We start from the raw sequence: 16,970 nt of genomic DNA on the forward strand, positions 1-16,970 counted from the left end.
AGAAGGGTAGGATTGCATTGATCAGCCTGGAATCAGGACCCACCTAAACTACGTGGATGCTACGCAGTGAGGGAAAACTGGAATGAATGCTGGGGCAGCAATCTCAGTGTCTTCTTCAGTTCTTTTCCAAGGCTGACAATGGTTTATTATTCCATTACTTTCAAGGAGAATGTTTTTTAAAAACCTTATCTTGAAAAAAAGCATTTTTTTTAAATGTATAGACTTTTTAAGATTGAGCTTCCAATATCACCCAAATCCAGCCACAGTCCTTTGCCAGATGTATTAAAGCTATATGAGGAAATATATTAATAATGTATTAATAATAATATATTAATAATGTCATAGTTTTCCTAAGTGTGAAGGGATAAAATCTAGTGCTGTTAACTGAGAACTCACTATCTTCTCCCTTTCTCTGTCCCCCACCCCCAATCCCTAAATTGAGTCAGTAGTCAAAGGAGGACATCAAAGTACACAGACCAAAGAGTCAAATTCTTGGATGGCAGTTCTAAATAAGTTCTTGAAACTCTGGCCAAAAGAGAGACATGGAAGTAGCTGATAGAGGCCAGTGACCTGAAGAAACCTTTGGTTGCAATGAGGAGGACACAGAGTGATATGTGCAGGAACACACATATCTAAGGATCTGCAGTAGGGATAAAGGTCAGAACAGATAAGCTTCATTTCAAAGGATGCTAGATGAACCTTTCCTTTCGAAATCTTAGAAACTACTTAGGCCGTCTGCAGATCTTAATTGCTACCCCTGGTTCAAATGGGTTAGTGAAGAATTCTTAAATTGAATGAGGTTAGTTGCAAGTAACTAGCTTAAGTTTTCAACTATTATTCTTTTTTTTTAAAGATTTTATTTTTTTCCTTTTTCTCCCCAAAGCCCCCCAGTACATAGTTGTATATTCTTCGTTGTGGGTCCTTCTAGTTGTGACATGTGGGACGCTGCCTCAGCGTGGTTTGATGAGCAGTGCCATGTGCGCGCCCAGGATTCGAACCAACGAAACACTGGGCCGCCTGCAGCGGAGCACGCGAACTTAACCACTCGGCCACGGGGCCAGCCCCTCAACTATTATTCTTAATGAGGGCTCAAAATTAAAATCAAGTTCAATTAAAGAAGAATAAATTTATTTATATTTCTTGCATATTTGCTTTTATATGTATTACAGACTATCTACTTAAAGCCAAACTCTTTAATTCCACATTTGGCACTAATACATCACTTTTAAAACTAACATCATTTCACATCCTCAATCAATACTACTAATTTTACACTGCAGAAAAGCAATCCATGAGACTGTGTCCTACATCTTACGTAGTTTCCCTCTATAGTCAACAGAAAAGATATTTGCTGGATCAGTGAAGTCCAGAGAGAGCAGTGATTTGCCAAATATGACCCATCAGAGCACTGAGAATTTAGGATTAGGTTACAGCATTTGTTGCTGTCACTCAAGTCCTAAATCTATATTTAGTTGGGGCAATGAGTGGAGATTTACATAGAAGAATCCAAAACATCCAGCATACTTTCCTTTCCTGACTTAGCTGATTTTGAGAATTACTTTCATTGAGCTAGAATGTTTCAAAACTAGTTAAATAAAATTCTATTGGTACTAAAATAAGTTTTGTTGAGGTAAAATGGGAGGGTTAACAAGAAATGTTGATCTTCTCTTTACCACTTTGAAAATTATCTGGTTAGTCATTTCATGCCTGTTCTTGAGGATTCTGAACATAAAATATGGTCAATATTGAAAGATAACAAGTGCTTTCAAGTTAAAAATGAAGATGTGTGTCTAACTAAAATAATCATAGGGGTCACCCCAGTGGCACAGCAGTTAAGTTCGCACATTTTGCTTTGGCAGCCCAGGGTTGACTGGTTCAGATCCTGGGTGAGGACCTATGCACTGCTTGTCAAGCCATGCCGGGTAGGCGCCCCACATATGAAAAAATAGAGGAAGATGGGCATGGATGTTAGCTCAGGGCCAATCTTCCTCAGCATAAAGAGGAGGATTGGCAGCAGATGTTAGCTCAGGGCTAATCTCCCCCCCCCCCTAAAAAAAAGATAAAAAGAAGAAGAATCATAACAGGAAAATAATAGACCATTAATACATTATTAAGCATATTAAAATTAAGCAGAATGGTCTAAAAAGAGACATAAAATTAAGGTTTAAAATCAATCTCTAAATTAAGATATACAAGTAAGTTGAATTTCTATGAACAATCATATTTCTAAAAGTGGGAAAATTATTTTATTTCTAAGTAAGGGCATTACAACATCCCATGCAAAATAATTAGAAAAAACTGTAGGAGCTGGTCAGTAGGAAAATGAAGGAGAAAGTTCAGGAAATCATACTGTGGCCAAGTGGCCAGTAGCGATGTTGGCTGCAGAATTCAGAAGGGGATTCCAAGGAACACTGCTTAGAAGGTATTTACATATTATACATTGCAAATTATCAGGTCTGTACAATTAAAACACTTTTCAAGTGTTCAAGTGTGAGGGTTATAGTTTGAATGGTGTTTGTCAGAAGACATTCTCCAACCTAACACCAAAAAGCATCACATCCTCAACCTTTTCCACCTTTGGGTTATAGTTTGGATGCTTGTGTTATATATAAAAGGAAAAGGATGCTGATAATGGGGCAGGCTTTGCATATGTGGGGACAAGGGGTATATGGGAAATCTCTGTACTAGAGATTACCTTTCTCTCAATTTTTCTGTGAACCTAAAATTGCTCTAAAAAATGAAGTCTTTCTCATTTTGAAAAAGCCCTGGCTTAGAAATCATAGCTTTGGTGTTCACTGCACTGTTCTTTTTACTATTTTCTGTATATCCTTATCTATTTTAATCTTAGAAGGTTTTTTTGTCTCACCACTGTCATTCTTTGACCTTGCACTGTCTTTCCAACTTTATCCAGGGAATTTGTACAAAAAAGGAAAAAAAGATATTCAATAATTGTAATGAATTAACAGTTTAAGTAATTTCAAACTAGTTACAACAATCAAACATTCTATTTACTAGCCCTCTAAAAAGTATTATAATGGTCAAAGTCTTCTACACAAGCAAACTATGTGGTTGGCACAGAGAACTCCAGCACAGCTTAACAGCTGCCTGACAGTTGTCTTCAAATCCAGCTCAAGTGTTTTCCGAGGGATCTGCCTTACCACCCTAAGTAGTGTTACCACAGAGAGCACACACACCAGGTGTGTGAGCTCACTTTGTGAGAGCTGTGAAAATACATTTGAAATTCAAAGAGACAATGGGAAATGGATTTGAAATCCATATTTGAGTACCTTTACTTGAGTCAGAATTTTTCATATCACTAGATAAGTAAACATGCGTGAACAAAATGTCTCATAATATTTCTATCCCTCTCTAAAATGTACATTTCCTGTATCCCCCAAATACCAGAAGATTATTGCTGTTTAAATTGAATTTTTCTTGATTATCTGCACATAGGCCTGCTAAAATTTTTGAATCAAGATTCCTTTACAAAAATAAATGAACTGCATATGTCCAAATATAATTAATAACAGCACTGACATACCGTTGAAAAACAGCAAAAATTATTATGGATAATACAGTTTATACATCTAGGCCATGGGCAATGTTTGGTGCCGATAGGGTTTTGAGGACTCCTTGGATTCAACTTCATAGCCCTCTCCTCTGCTCAGTCAGAACTCCAGAACACAGATTGGGTGAGAGCATAGCAGTAAGAAAGCCAAGGAAGAGAGTTGATGAGGTCAATTTTACTCTGGGCTCGGCCATAATATTGACACTTAATGGTATATAGCTTTTCTTCAGAGTATCAGCAATCAAGAAAGACAGTTCAAAAAACACGTTAGTCAAATTTAGTGGATCATTAGATCTTTGCCACAAAAAGAAAATATTATCTGACAATACATAATTTGTTTTTCTGTTGCTTTATATTATCCTTCTTATCGTAACCTCTCAAAATGTGAATTCTATTTACAGCTATAAAGAAACAGGCCAACAGCAGTATCTTTCACAGTCCTACTCATCAGATGGTTCATAAAGTGAATGTTGTATACCATGAGATGAACTTATTTCTATACTTAAAATAAAAATTAAAATATTTGGAACACTAGAATGTCACAGCATGCTACATATGAACTCATAGGGACAGAACTATTTTTAAGAAGTTTCTGTGAAACAAAACTAAAGGTTCAATAACACAGACAAAAAGTAGATAGTGGAGAAACATTTTAAGTGCTCATTCTGTGTCCATATCGGCAGCTTTATGTGGGTAGATGGGAAATTAGAAAAACGTCACCCAGACCCATACTTCTGACACTATCTCTGATTGATCTTATTTTTCTCATATTTACCATGTAAATAAATTCTGCCCACTCTTCTTTTCTATTATTTCTTCTTTCCATCCTTCCCTTCCATTTCCTCATCTCCTTGAGTTGAGATCATCTGGACCACTACAAAAGCCTTGGTGATGCCTGTGTAGTATTCTTCCCCTGGAATCCATCATTGTCACAATTGGATACACAAAAACACCAATAAGGATTTAATTATCCAACAGTCTGGTTCAACAATAAGATATGCAAAGGACAGTTGCTGTGTCTTATTTCTCTGTCTCTCCAAAGTGTGTAGCACAGCATATTACACAAAGAGAGTTCTAGATTAAAAGCAGTCATTAATGCAACTCTACTCCCAGGGACTAGATACTGTGTAGAATACAATATGTATTCAATAAACAGTTTTCGAATGAATGAGTATTTTTTATTAAACTGATATAACCTATACATCCCTTCCAAATTAGCCTTCTACAATACCTAAAATATATTCTCCCTTCAAAAATCTTTAATGACTCCCCACTTCCATCAGGATAAAATCCATTCTTTGGACTTGAATTTAAGGCATTCCACAACCCAGCCTCTTGCTCAAACCTTCCTTTTGTCTCTTTCCAATTATTCCTTTATACGAGGGAGCACAGCAGAGTGGAAAGAGTACTTATTTTGATATCAGAAGGGCTACTGTCTTTTAATCTTGACTTGATGACTTACCAATGTATGATATTATAAACTCTTTGAATGTCACTTTTTACTAAATAAAAGTAATTAACACCTGACAGAAGTTGTAAACATAAGACAATAACGAAAATGCACTTAGCAGATACAAAACACAGAAGATGAATTATATGAACTCTGTCACTAATGCAATAACTTTCCTTTCCAGTCAGATTGTACACTCTTTACCTTTGTTTAACATGTTCTTCCTGCTAATCTGAAGCAGGAAAATTCAACCTACTATACTTGCACCTAAATTCTGTTCATTCTGTAAGGCCAGCTCAAAAGCTCTCCTGTTTTAGATAAACATCATATTCAAGTACCAAGCAGTTGCAAACACAGGGGTAATCAGCTAATGAAGGGTGGTCCTGAGACAGTGTGATTTAATGAGGAAAATTTATCTACAGGGGGAAGACCAGATAGGTCTGAATAAGTGATCTGATCTCAGCACTTTTAAGCTACCAACAAAGCTTCAAAGAGACTGAAGCTTTAAAAGAAAAGCTGTGACAGGGAGGATTGCAAACCAACAATCTGGTAAACTTTACAAATGTCATACTTTTTATGAACTCTCCATGACCACATGACCCCAGAGTTGTTCCTCTTTTTGCATTCACTATCATACTATTGTACACTGTTGCAAAGAACACATAGCTTTGGAATGTTAATTACTTTTTAAGTTATAGCTATTAGTTCCCTAGATCATAAATTCCTTGAAAACAAATAAAATACCAGATCCTTGAGTCTCTCCATCAGTGTCTTTTACATAGTATGTATTCAAAAAATATTTGACTATTATGTATAGATTATCAGGTATGGAAAGCCTTGTGACTTTTTTCTAATTAATGCTAGTATATTTTAAAATGTCATTTTCTGTAAGTAATGAAGCCCAATATAACTGGATGTATGTAATTCTGAATGCATCTTATACAGCTCTCTAGTTTTTAAAAGATGTTATTCCTTCTAATAGCTCTTAGTACAAGAAACTGACATATGAAGAAGTGAAGTGTGGTACCAAAGATAATGTAGACATTGGCAAAAGCAGAACTAATTGCTGTTGAGTTCTCTAAGTCAGTGGTTCTCAACCCTGGCTACACAATAAAATCATCCAGGGAGATTTTTTTCTTCTCCCCAAAGCCCCCCAGTACATAGTTGTACGTGTTTCTAGTTTTGCTATTTGGGAAGCTGCCTCAGCATGGCTTGATGGCAGTGCTAGATCTGTGCCCAGGATCCAAACCAGTGAAACCCTGGGGCCACCAGAGCACAGCGTGCAAACATAAGCCCTCAGCCATGAGGCCAGCCCCTAATCCATTCTTTATTAAATATTTTTTTAATCACTCTTGCACCACTATCTATCCAACATCCTTTCATTCTGACTGCCTTAGCCTTAAGAAATACTAACACATGTTAACAGGCAGTAGAAAAATTACCTCTCTAAGGATCTCCACGGGTTGAAGAAGCAAGCTACATCAGGGGTGGCTGATGCCAGATGACTGGCTTGTGACACTGAGCAAGTCCCTCACACCTGTCAAGGGAGGCAAAGACTGCAAGAAAAAGGGTGAGTCTGACTGAGAAGGCACAGAAAAGCAAACAATGCTCCAAACTGCTGTTAGGAGAGCTCTAAAAATAAACCTACAAAAGCATTGGGAAGGCAGAATGAATTCTTAACACTTGCTCTCTTCTATTTTAGTCTGTTACAAAGCAGGTGACCTCAGCACCAAGCAATGAATCTTAACTTTCTATATCCCTCACTTTCAAAAATGATCTCCAGTTATCTCGACCATGACCAAATTCATACAAGCTGTTTCAAATTCATAATAATAAAGAGAATCTTTTTTAATCTTTCAAGACCGCTCTCTCATAGGATTATTTTCTAAACTAAGCTTCTTTGATATTCATTTGCCTACTTTACTTTGAAGATGTCTTTCATATGTATTATTCTGGAAAAAATGTTTATTCCATAAGTACTTTATGTATTTTGGGGGTGGACTTATATCTAAGAAGCAAGTGTTAAAAGAATCACTAATTTACCTAAAGAAACAGTAGATTAAATATCCTCTATTTAGGATGTCAGCATCATGGCATAGGGAGCTGTTCTCTTAGTCTCTCTCCCCTAAGGTATAACCAAACAGACAATCATTAACCAACAGAGGATTCCCTACAAAGCACAATAGAACATCTGAGAGAAGCACACAGCCACACTTCTGAAGGTGGGGGTAATGGATCCCAGGGAAGTAGTAGAACCAGGTGAGCAGATTCCCTCTACCTCCCCAGTGGCAGTGATCTGGGTTGTGGGTCCCCACAAAGCAGCTGGCATGTGACTATAAGAGGAGGTGGAAGAACAAGCAGGACTGCTCATGAACACTTTCCCTTTCATGAAGTGCAGCCCAGCTCATGAGAACACTCCATACCAACCAGAAAGCCTCAGCCACCATGTGGGCATTGGCACCAAGTGCAGCAAACCGCCTGTGAGTGCAGAGTGGACCCACGTGCATGCAAAACAAAGTGCCTCTGCCCACCCACCTAGAGTACCACCTGGCCTGCTCCCCAGCCAAGGCAGAGATTCCACAACAGACCACCTGCACATGCATGTGTGACCCATCAAGTGACTGCAGCCAGGGGGAAAAGCAGACAAGCCCTATCAGTACATCTTCCAGCAGACTCAACAGGTTCAGAAAACACAGTTCCTACTCTGCCCCCAGTGATGGCAGGCAGAATCTGCAACCTGATACTACCACTACACACAGCAAGGATCACTTCATCAAACACCATGAAGAACTACAGTAACACTCCAGAGCGGAAGGAAAATGACAAGTCTCCATAAACCAAACCTGAAGTCACAGAAACTTACAGTTTAAATGACAGAGAATTCAAAATAGTTGTCACAAAAAACCTCAACAAGTTACAAGAAAACTCAGAAAAACAGTTCAAGGAACTCAGGAATAAAATTAAGAGCAGAAGAAATTCTTCACAAAAAAGATGGAAACTCTAAAAGAAACCAAACAGAAATTCTAGAGACGAAGAACACAATGAATGAGATAAGAAAAACAATGTAGCCTCCTTGAAAAACAGAGCTGACACTATGGAGGACAGAATTAATAATTTAGAGGAGAGAAACATAGAAATGCTTCAAGTGGAGGAGGAGAGATAACAAAGACTTTAAAAAAATGAAGAAATTCTCAGGAAATATGTGATTCAATTAGGAAATGCAACATAAGGATTATAGGTAGTCCAGAGGGAGAAGAAAGGAAGAAATGAGTAGAGAATTCGTTCAAAGAAGTAATAGCTGAGAACTTTCAAATCTGGGGAAGAAACAGGATTTACAAGCATATGAAGCCAATATAACTCTTACTAAAATCAACGCAAAAATACCTTCTCCAAGGCACATATTAGTCAAACTGGCAAAAGTCAATGACAAAACAAAATATTAATGGCAGCAAAGCAGAAGAGAATAACGTACAAAGGAACTCCTATCAGATTTTCAGTGGATTTTTCAGCAGAAACCCTACAGGCTAGGAGAGATTAGAATGAAATATTAAAAATACTGAAAGACAAAAACTTTCAGCAAAGAATACTCTATCCAGCAAAACTGTCCTTCAGATATAATGGAGAAATAAAAACTTTCCCAAATAAAGAAAAGCTGAGGGAGTTCATCGCCACTGGACCTCCCTTACAAGAAATGATCAGGGCTGGCCTGGTGGCACAGTGGTTAAGTTTGCATGCTCCACTTCAGCAGCCTGGGGTTCACTGGTTCAGATCCCAGGTGTGGATCTACCCACTGCTTATCAAGCCATGCTGTGGCAGGCATCCCACATATAAAGTAGAGGAAGATGGGCACAGATGTTAGCTCAGGGCCAATCTTCCTCAGCAAAAAGAGGAGGATTGGCAGCAGGGGTTAGCTCAGGGTTAACCTGCCTCATAAAAAGAGAAAAAAAAAAATCAAGGATGCCCTCATACCTGAAACAAAAGGCAAGGGTTTACAAAGCCTTGAGCAAGGAGATAAATGGACACAAAAAATCAGAAAATTGCAGCTCTCTATCAGAACAGCTTAGTAAACACTTAACTATAACATAAAAGATAAAAGGAAGGAAAGAATTAAAAGCAATATGAACACATCATTTTAACCATAAACTCACCACACAAAACAGAATAATTAGTGACAGTGACTTAGGGAAGACGAAAGGGAAGGAACCTGGTTAGGCTAATGGAAATAAGAGGCTATCAGAAAATGGACTATCTCATCTATGAGATCTTTTATACAAACCTCATGGTAACCACCACACAAAAAATCAGAGCAAGATACAAATCATAAATACAGAGAAAACCGAAAAAACCATCACAGAAAAAGACCAAATTGAATTGGCAGTCAGAAATATAAGGGGAAAAAAACATGGAAATATAGAACAACTGTAAAACCAGAAATAAAGTGGCAGTATTAAGCCCTCATATATCAGTAATCACTCTAAATGTAAATTGAATGACTTCCCCAATCAAAGACACAAAGTAGTTGGATGGATTAAAAATCAAGACACAATGATATGCTGCCTCGAGGAAACAAATCTCAGCTTCAGAGACAAACACATGCTCAGAGTGAAGGGATGGAAGACAATACTCCAAGCTATTGGCAAACAAAAGAAAGCAGGTGTTGCCATACTTATTCACACAAAGTAGACTTCGAGATAAAAAAGGCAATGACCGACAAAGAGGGGCAATATATAATGACAAAAAGGATACTCCACCAAGAGGAAATAAAACGCGTAAATATATGCACATAACACAGGAGCACCAAAGTACATAAAGCAACTATTAATAAATCTAAAAGAAGAAATCAACAGCAACACAATAATAGTAGGGAATCTCAACACCCCATTTACATCGAGGGATAGATCATCTAGATAAAAAGTCAACAAGGAAATAGTAGAATTAAATGAAAAACTAGACCAGATGGACTTAATAGATATATATAGAACACTTCATTCAAAAACAGCAGAATACACATTTTTCTCAAGTGCACATAGAACACTCTCAAAAATAGACCATATGTTGGGAAACAAGGCAAGCCTCAATAAATTTAAGATTGAAATCATATCAAGGAACTTTTCCAACCATAATGCTATGAAACTAGAAATCAACTACAAGAAAAAAGCTGAGAAAGTCACAAATATGTGGAAATTAAACAACATCCTACTGAACAACCAAAGGATCACTGAAGAAATTAAAGGAGAAATCAAAAAATATCTGGAGACAAACAAAAATAAAAATACATTATACCAACTCATACAAGATGCTGCAAACGTGGTTCTAAGAGGGAAATTCATACCAATACAGGCTCACCTCAAGAAACAAGAAAAATAACCTTAAAATATACCTAACAGAATTAGAAAAAGAACAAACAAAGCCCAAAGTCAGCAGGAGGGAAATAATAAACATTAGAGCAGAAATAAATGAAATAGAAACCAAAAGAAGAGTAGAAAAGATCAATGAAACTAAGAGCTGGGTCTTTGAGAAGATAAACATAATTGATAAACCCTTAGCCAGTCTCACCAAGAAAAAAAGAGAGAAGGCTCAAATAAATAAAATTATAAATGAAAGATGAGAAATTACAACGGATATCACAGAAATAGAAAAGATTATAAGAGAACACTATGAAAAACTATGCCATCAAGTGGATAACCTAGAAAAAATGGATAAATTCTTAGACTCATACAACTTCCCAAAACTGAATCAAGGAGGCACCTGCAGAAAACAATTTGGCATCTAAGGCTATGGTGGGTAGGGGGCGCCCCAGCATGGGGTAGCCCCCCTTCCACTCAAACCAGAACTTGACCTTGGGGAGGGTGTGGGGAGGTGGCACAGTGGGGCCTGAATCAAGAAGAAACAGAGAATCTGAATAGATCAATCACAAGTAAAGAGATTGCAACAGTAATCAAAAACCTCCCAAAAAACAAAAGTACAGGACCAGATGGCTTCTCTGGAGAATCTACAAAACATTCACAAAAGATTTAATACCCATCCTTCTCAAACTATTCCAAAAATTGAAGAAAATGGAATGCTCCCTAACTCATTCTATGAAGCCAATATTACCCTATCAAAATCAGACAAGGACAACACAAAGAAGGAAAATTACAGGCCAATATCGCTGATGAACATAGACGCAAAAATCCTCAACAAAACACTGGCAAACCAAATACAGCAATACATTAAAGGATCATACAGCATGATCAAGTGGGATTTATACCAGGGATGCAGGGATGGTTCAACATCAGCAAATCAATGTGATACACCATATTAACAAAATGAGAAATAAAAATCACATGACCATCTCAATAGATGCAGAGAAAGCATTTGACAAGATCCAACATCCATTTATGATAAACACCGTCAATAAAATGGGTATAGAAGGAAAGTACCTCAACATAATAAAGGTCATAATATGACAAACCCACAGCCAACATCACACTCAATGATGAAAAAATGAAAGCCATTCCTCTGAGCACAGGAACAACACAAGGGTGCCCACACTGACCACTCCTATTCAACATAGTACTGGAGGTTTTGGCCAGAGCAATTAGGCAAGAAAAAGAAGTAAAAGGAATCCAAATTGGAAAGGAAGAAGTAAAACCCTTGCTGTTTGCAGATGATATGATCCTATATACAGAAAATCCTAAAGAATCCACCAGAAAACTATTAGCAATAATCAACAACTACAGCAAAGTTCCAGTGTACAAAATCAACTTAAAAAATCAGTGGCATTTCTATACACTAATAACAAACTGGCAGAAAGAGAAGTCAAGAATACAATCCCAGTTACAATCACAAGAAGAAGAATAAAATATCTAGGAATAAATATAACCAAAGAGGTGAAAGACCTGTACACTGAAAACTATTAAGACATTATTGAAAGACATGAAAAATGACATAAGGAATTGGAAAGATAGTCCATGCTCATGCATTGGAAGAATAAACATAGTTAAAATGTCCATACTACCTAAAGCAATCTAAAGATTCAATGCAATCCCAATCAGATTCCCAATGACAGTCTTCACAGAAATAAAACAAAGAATCCTAAAATTTGTATGGAACAACAAAAGACCCTCAATAGCTAACACAATCCTGAGAAAAAAGAATAAAGCTGGAGGTATCACAATCCCTGACTCCAAAATATACTCCAAAGCTATAATAAACAAAACAGCATAGTACTGGTACAAAAACAGACACACAGATCAATGGAACTGAATTGAAAGCCTAGAAATAAAACCACACATCTGTGGACAGCTAATCTTTGACAAAGGTGCCAAGAACATACAGTGGAGAAATGAAAGTCTCTTCAATAAATGGTGTTGGGAAAACTGGACTGTCATGTGCAAAAGAATGAAACTAGACCATTATCTTACACCATGAACAAAAACTAACTTATAATGGATTACAGACTTGAGTGTAAGTCCTGAAACCCTAAAACTCAAAGAAGAAAATATAGGCGGGGCCCGGTCCTGTGGCTGAGTGGTTAAGTTTGCAAGCTCCACTTCGTTGGCCCAGGATTTCACCAGTTGGGATCTTAGGTGCGGACCTAGTACCACTCATCAGGCCAGCTGAGGCAGCGTCCCACATAGCACAACTAGAAGGACCTGCAACTAGAATACACAACTATGTACTGGGGGCTTTGGGGAGAAGAAAAAGAAAAAAAGAAATACTGGCAAGAGATGTTAGCTGAGGTGCCAATCTTTAAAAAGGAAAAAAATATATATATATAGGAAGTACACTCTTTTACATCGGTCTTAGCAGCATCTTTTCAAATGCTATGTCCACTCAGGCATAAGAAACAAAAGAAAAAATAAACAAATGGGACTACATCAGACTAAAGAGCTTCTACAAGGCAAAGGAAACCATGAACAAAATAAAAAGACAGCCCACCAACTGGGAGAAAATATTTGCAAATCATATATCTGACAAGGGTTTTAAGTTCCAAAATATATAAAGAAGTCATACAACTCAACAACAAAAAAACAAATAACACAATCAGAAAATGCACAGAGGATATGAACAGAAATTTTTCCAAAGAAGATATACAGCCAGTCAACAGGCACAGGAAAAAATGTTCAACATCACTAATCATTAGGGAAATGCAAATTAAAACTACAATGAGATATCACCTTATACCTGTCAGAATGGCTATAATTACCAAGACAAAAAATAACAAATGTTGGAGAGCATGTGGAGAAAAGGGAACCCTCACACACTGCTGTGGGAATGAAAATTGGTGCAGTCACTATGGAAAACAGTATGGACATTTCTCAAAAAATTAAAAATAGAAATACCCTATGACCCAGCTATCCCACTACTGAGTATTTATCCAAAGAACTTGAAATCAACAATAGAAAAAGACTTATGCACCCCTATGTCATTCTGGCATTATTCACAATAGCCAAGATGTGGAAGCAATCCCAGTATCCATCAACTGATGAATAGTTAAAGATGTGATGGAGTGCATATACAATGGAATACTACTCAGCCATAAAAAAAAGACAAAATCGTCTCATTTCCAACAATGCGGATGGACCTTGAGGGTATTATATTAAGCAAAATAAGCCAGGCAGAGAAAGACAAACACTATATGATTTCATTCATATGTGGAAGATAAACAAACATACAGATAAAGAGAACAAATTAGTGGGTACCAGAGGGGAAGGGGGCTGAGGGGTGCGGAAAAGGGGCAATGTACACGGTGACAGATAAAAATTAGACTGTTGGTGGTGAGTATGATGCAGTCTATACAGAAACTGATAAATAATAATGTACATCTGAAATTACACAATTATAAACATATGACCTCAATAAAATAATGGAAAAAATAAATGTCCTCCATTTAAAAAATCACCGGTCTAGAGAAAAAAGCTACAGATTTCCTAATAACACATTTAATGACCCAAATAAGGTCTTCCTTATTTTAAACGCTATTTTAAATGCTTGGTGCCCAAGCAGTTCTGCATGAGAAGGCAACGTCACGTAGCTGAGAGCAAGTTGGAATTAGATCGTAGTTTGTATCCCTTTTCCATTATTACTACCTATATAGGCCAGAACAGGCCACTCAACTGCTCAAGAAGTCTCTTCTTCATTTATAAAAGAGGAAAATAAGTAATGTCTATCCATTTTATAGAGTTATGGTCAGAATTAAATAATATAAGTAAGACATTGGCATACTGGCTGACATCTAGCACTCAACAGATGCTACCAATTATGTTATTGTTAACCAAAAATTGTTAACAAATAAGCAGCTAATGATCAGAACATCAAGAAGCAATATTATTTAAAATGATGTTGACATTTTAAAACAAATACATAATATTTACAGCCTAGATTCCAAAATCTCAAAGACTTTTTTCTGTACAGGTATGTGAGTATCTTGCCTCTTCCCATTTTTCTGGCATATAGAGAAGTTAATAAGAATAGAAAATACCTTGGGGAATGTTTTTTTCCTGAGTAGTAAATCTCACTGAGGGAACTTTTGCATTTTGGTACATTTCTTACAACAGGTGTGCAAAGAGATGTCTAAATTTGATGAAAAGTTGAAATTATTTCATTGAAATTGAGAGTGCCTCAAGATGTTAAACTACTTACCTCAAGCCAAAACTAACACTAAATCACACATACACACAAACACACCATCATCTGTATTTGTAGATCCTACACAAATCTTGATTCACAGTTAGTCATTATCACTTTACCTAAATCTCAAACAGTGTAATTTAGTTGAACCCACCTAAGTGTTGCTGATCACATGAGAAGTAATTTTAAAAAGTAAACTTTGATTAAAAAAACTAGCCTCATCTCACAAGCATCACCTCTGTGCTCCTGACCAGACTTCCCAGAGCCCCTTCAGGGCTTCAGTTACACATCTGTATTTGCTTTTAAAGCTATCTGTACCTGTAACCGTTTAAACAACTTCTCTGATTTGGTTCTAAAATGAAGATAGAAATCAATCGTTAATCTCCTGGTAAGTACCAATTTTATTTTTGAAATATATACTAAATTGCTTCTCACCTTACTTTTAGACCAGAAATCATCAATTCCTGGTATAAACGTGGAAAATTATGCAGAAATCTATTTTTAAAAGACTACTTGAAATTCAAAGTTAGGTTTATCTATCTATCTATTTATTTATAACCCCATTTGCAACAAGCACCTATAAAACATCCTTGATTTAAAAATCAAGAAGCAAAAATTACTGCCCAAATTCTGAGGTCACTGACATTACTTCTGGAGAGAAGTCTAACAATTTCTGAGTGCATGCCACCTCCCAGACTCTTTCAGAGAAAAACATCTATGGTTCCTATGAACTGGGGACCATGTTTGTTTTTCATTTTTAATTTTTATTTAATTTATTTAAATTTAAAAAAAGTTCACCCATTTCTCCCACCCCCATTCTCCCTACCTCTTGCAACAACCTGTATTTATGATCTTGGTTTTTTTTTTTAGATTCCACATATGAGAGAGATCCTACAGTATTTGTCTTTCTCTGCCTGACTCATTTCCCTTAGCGTAATGCCCTTGAGGTCCACGTATATAGCTGCAAATGGCAAGATCTCATTCGTTTTCTATGGCTGAATAATATTCCATTGTGTGTATATATATATATATATATACCATATCTTCCTTATCCATTCATCCATCAATGTACACTTAGATTATGTCCATATCTTGACTATTGTAAATGATGTTGCAATAAACGTAGGGTGCATATATCTTTTCAAATTAGTATTTTCATTTTCTTTGAACAAATACCTAGAAGTGGACTTGCTGGATCGTATGGTAGTTCTATTTTTAATTTTTTGAGGAACTCCCATACTGTTTTCCATTGTGACTGCACCAATTTACATTCCCACCAGCAGCGCAGAAGGTTTCCCTTTCCTCCATATCCTCGCCAACACTTGCTATTTCTTGTCTTTTTGATAATAGCCATTCTATCAGGTGTGAAGTGATATCTCATTGTGCTTCTGATTTGCATTTCTTTGATGATTAATGATATTGAGCATCTTTTAATGTACAACCAGGCACCACTTAACAATGAGGATGTTCTGAGAAATACATTGTTAGATAATTTCATCATTGTGTGAACATCATAGAATGCACTTATGCAAACCAAGGTGGTATAGCCTACTACATACCTAGCCTATATTACACTAATCTTATGGGACCATGATCATATATGCCATCTGCTGTTGACCGAAATGCAGCACATGATTGTACCTGTTGGCCATCCATATGTCTTCTTTGGAAAAATGTCTCTTCAGATCTTCTGCTCATTTTTTAACCAGATTGCTGGTTTTTTGAGTTGTATGAGTTCTTTGTATATTTTGGATATTAGCTCCTTGTCAGATATATGATTTGCAATTATTTTCTCCCATTCAGTAGGCTGCCTTTTCATTTTGTTGATGGTTACCTTTGCTGTGCAGAAGATTTTAGTTTGATGTAATCCCACTTGTTTATTTTTGCTTTCATTGCTTTTGCTTTCAGTGTCACATTCAAAAAATCACTGCCAAGACCTATGTAAAGGAGCTTACTATCTATGTTTTTTCTAGTTTTAGTTTCAAGCTTTACATTCAAGTTTTTAATCCATTTTGAGTTAATTTTATGTATGGTGTAAGATAGTGACCCAGTTTCATTCTTTTGCATGTGGCTGTCCAATTTTCCCAAAGCCATTTATTTATTGAAGAGACTGTCCTTTCCCTGCTATATATTCCTGGCTCTTTTGTGGTAAATTAATTGACCATATATGCATGGGTTTATTTCTGGGATCTCTATTCTGTTCCATTGATCTACGTGTCTGTTTTTATGCCAATACCATACTGTTTTAATTACTATAGCTTTGTAATATGGTTTGAAATCAAGGAGCATGATGCCTCCAACTTTGTTCTTTCTCAAAATTCCTTTGGGTATTTGGGG

At 36.7% G+C, this 16,970-nt stretch overlaps 1 protein-coding gene across 23 annotated transcripts in view; it reads right to left on the minus strand.

The window, feature by feature from the left end:
- CACNA2D1 (calcium voltage-gated channel auxiliary subunit alpha2delta 1) overlaps nt 1-16,970 on the minus strand; it is a 516,207-nt gene that overhangs the window by 469,322 nt on the left and 29,915 nt on the right. For 2 of the 23 annotated variants that reach the window (XM_070507370.1, XM_070507357.1), the window contains exon 1: nt 6,461-6,646. The exons of 20 other annotated variants lie outside the window; for them this stretch is intronic. The gene's annotated coding sequence lies outside the window, so the exon portion shown is untranslated. Of the gene's footprint in view, nt 1-6,460; nt 6,647-16,970 lie in introns of those variants that run through there. One more of the 23 variants, XM_070507374.1, reaches the window with a different exon arrangement.

This window comes from Equus asinus, chromosome 1, assembly GCF_041296235.1.
Source record: "Equus asinus isolate D_3611 breed Donkey chromosome 1, EquAss-T2T_v2, whole genome shotgun sequence".
In the NCBI taxonomy this organism is placed as follows: domain Eukaryota; kingdom Metazoa; phylum Chordata; class Mammalia; order Perissodactyla; family Equidae; genus Equus; species Equus asinus.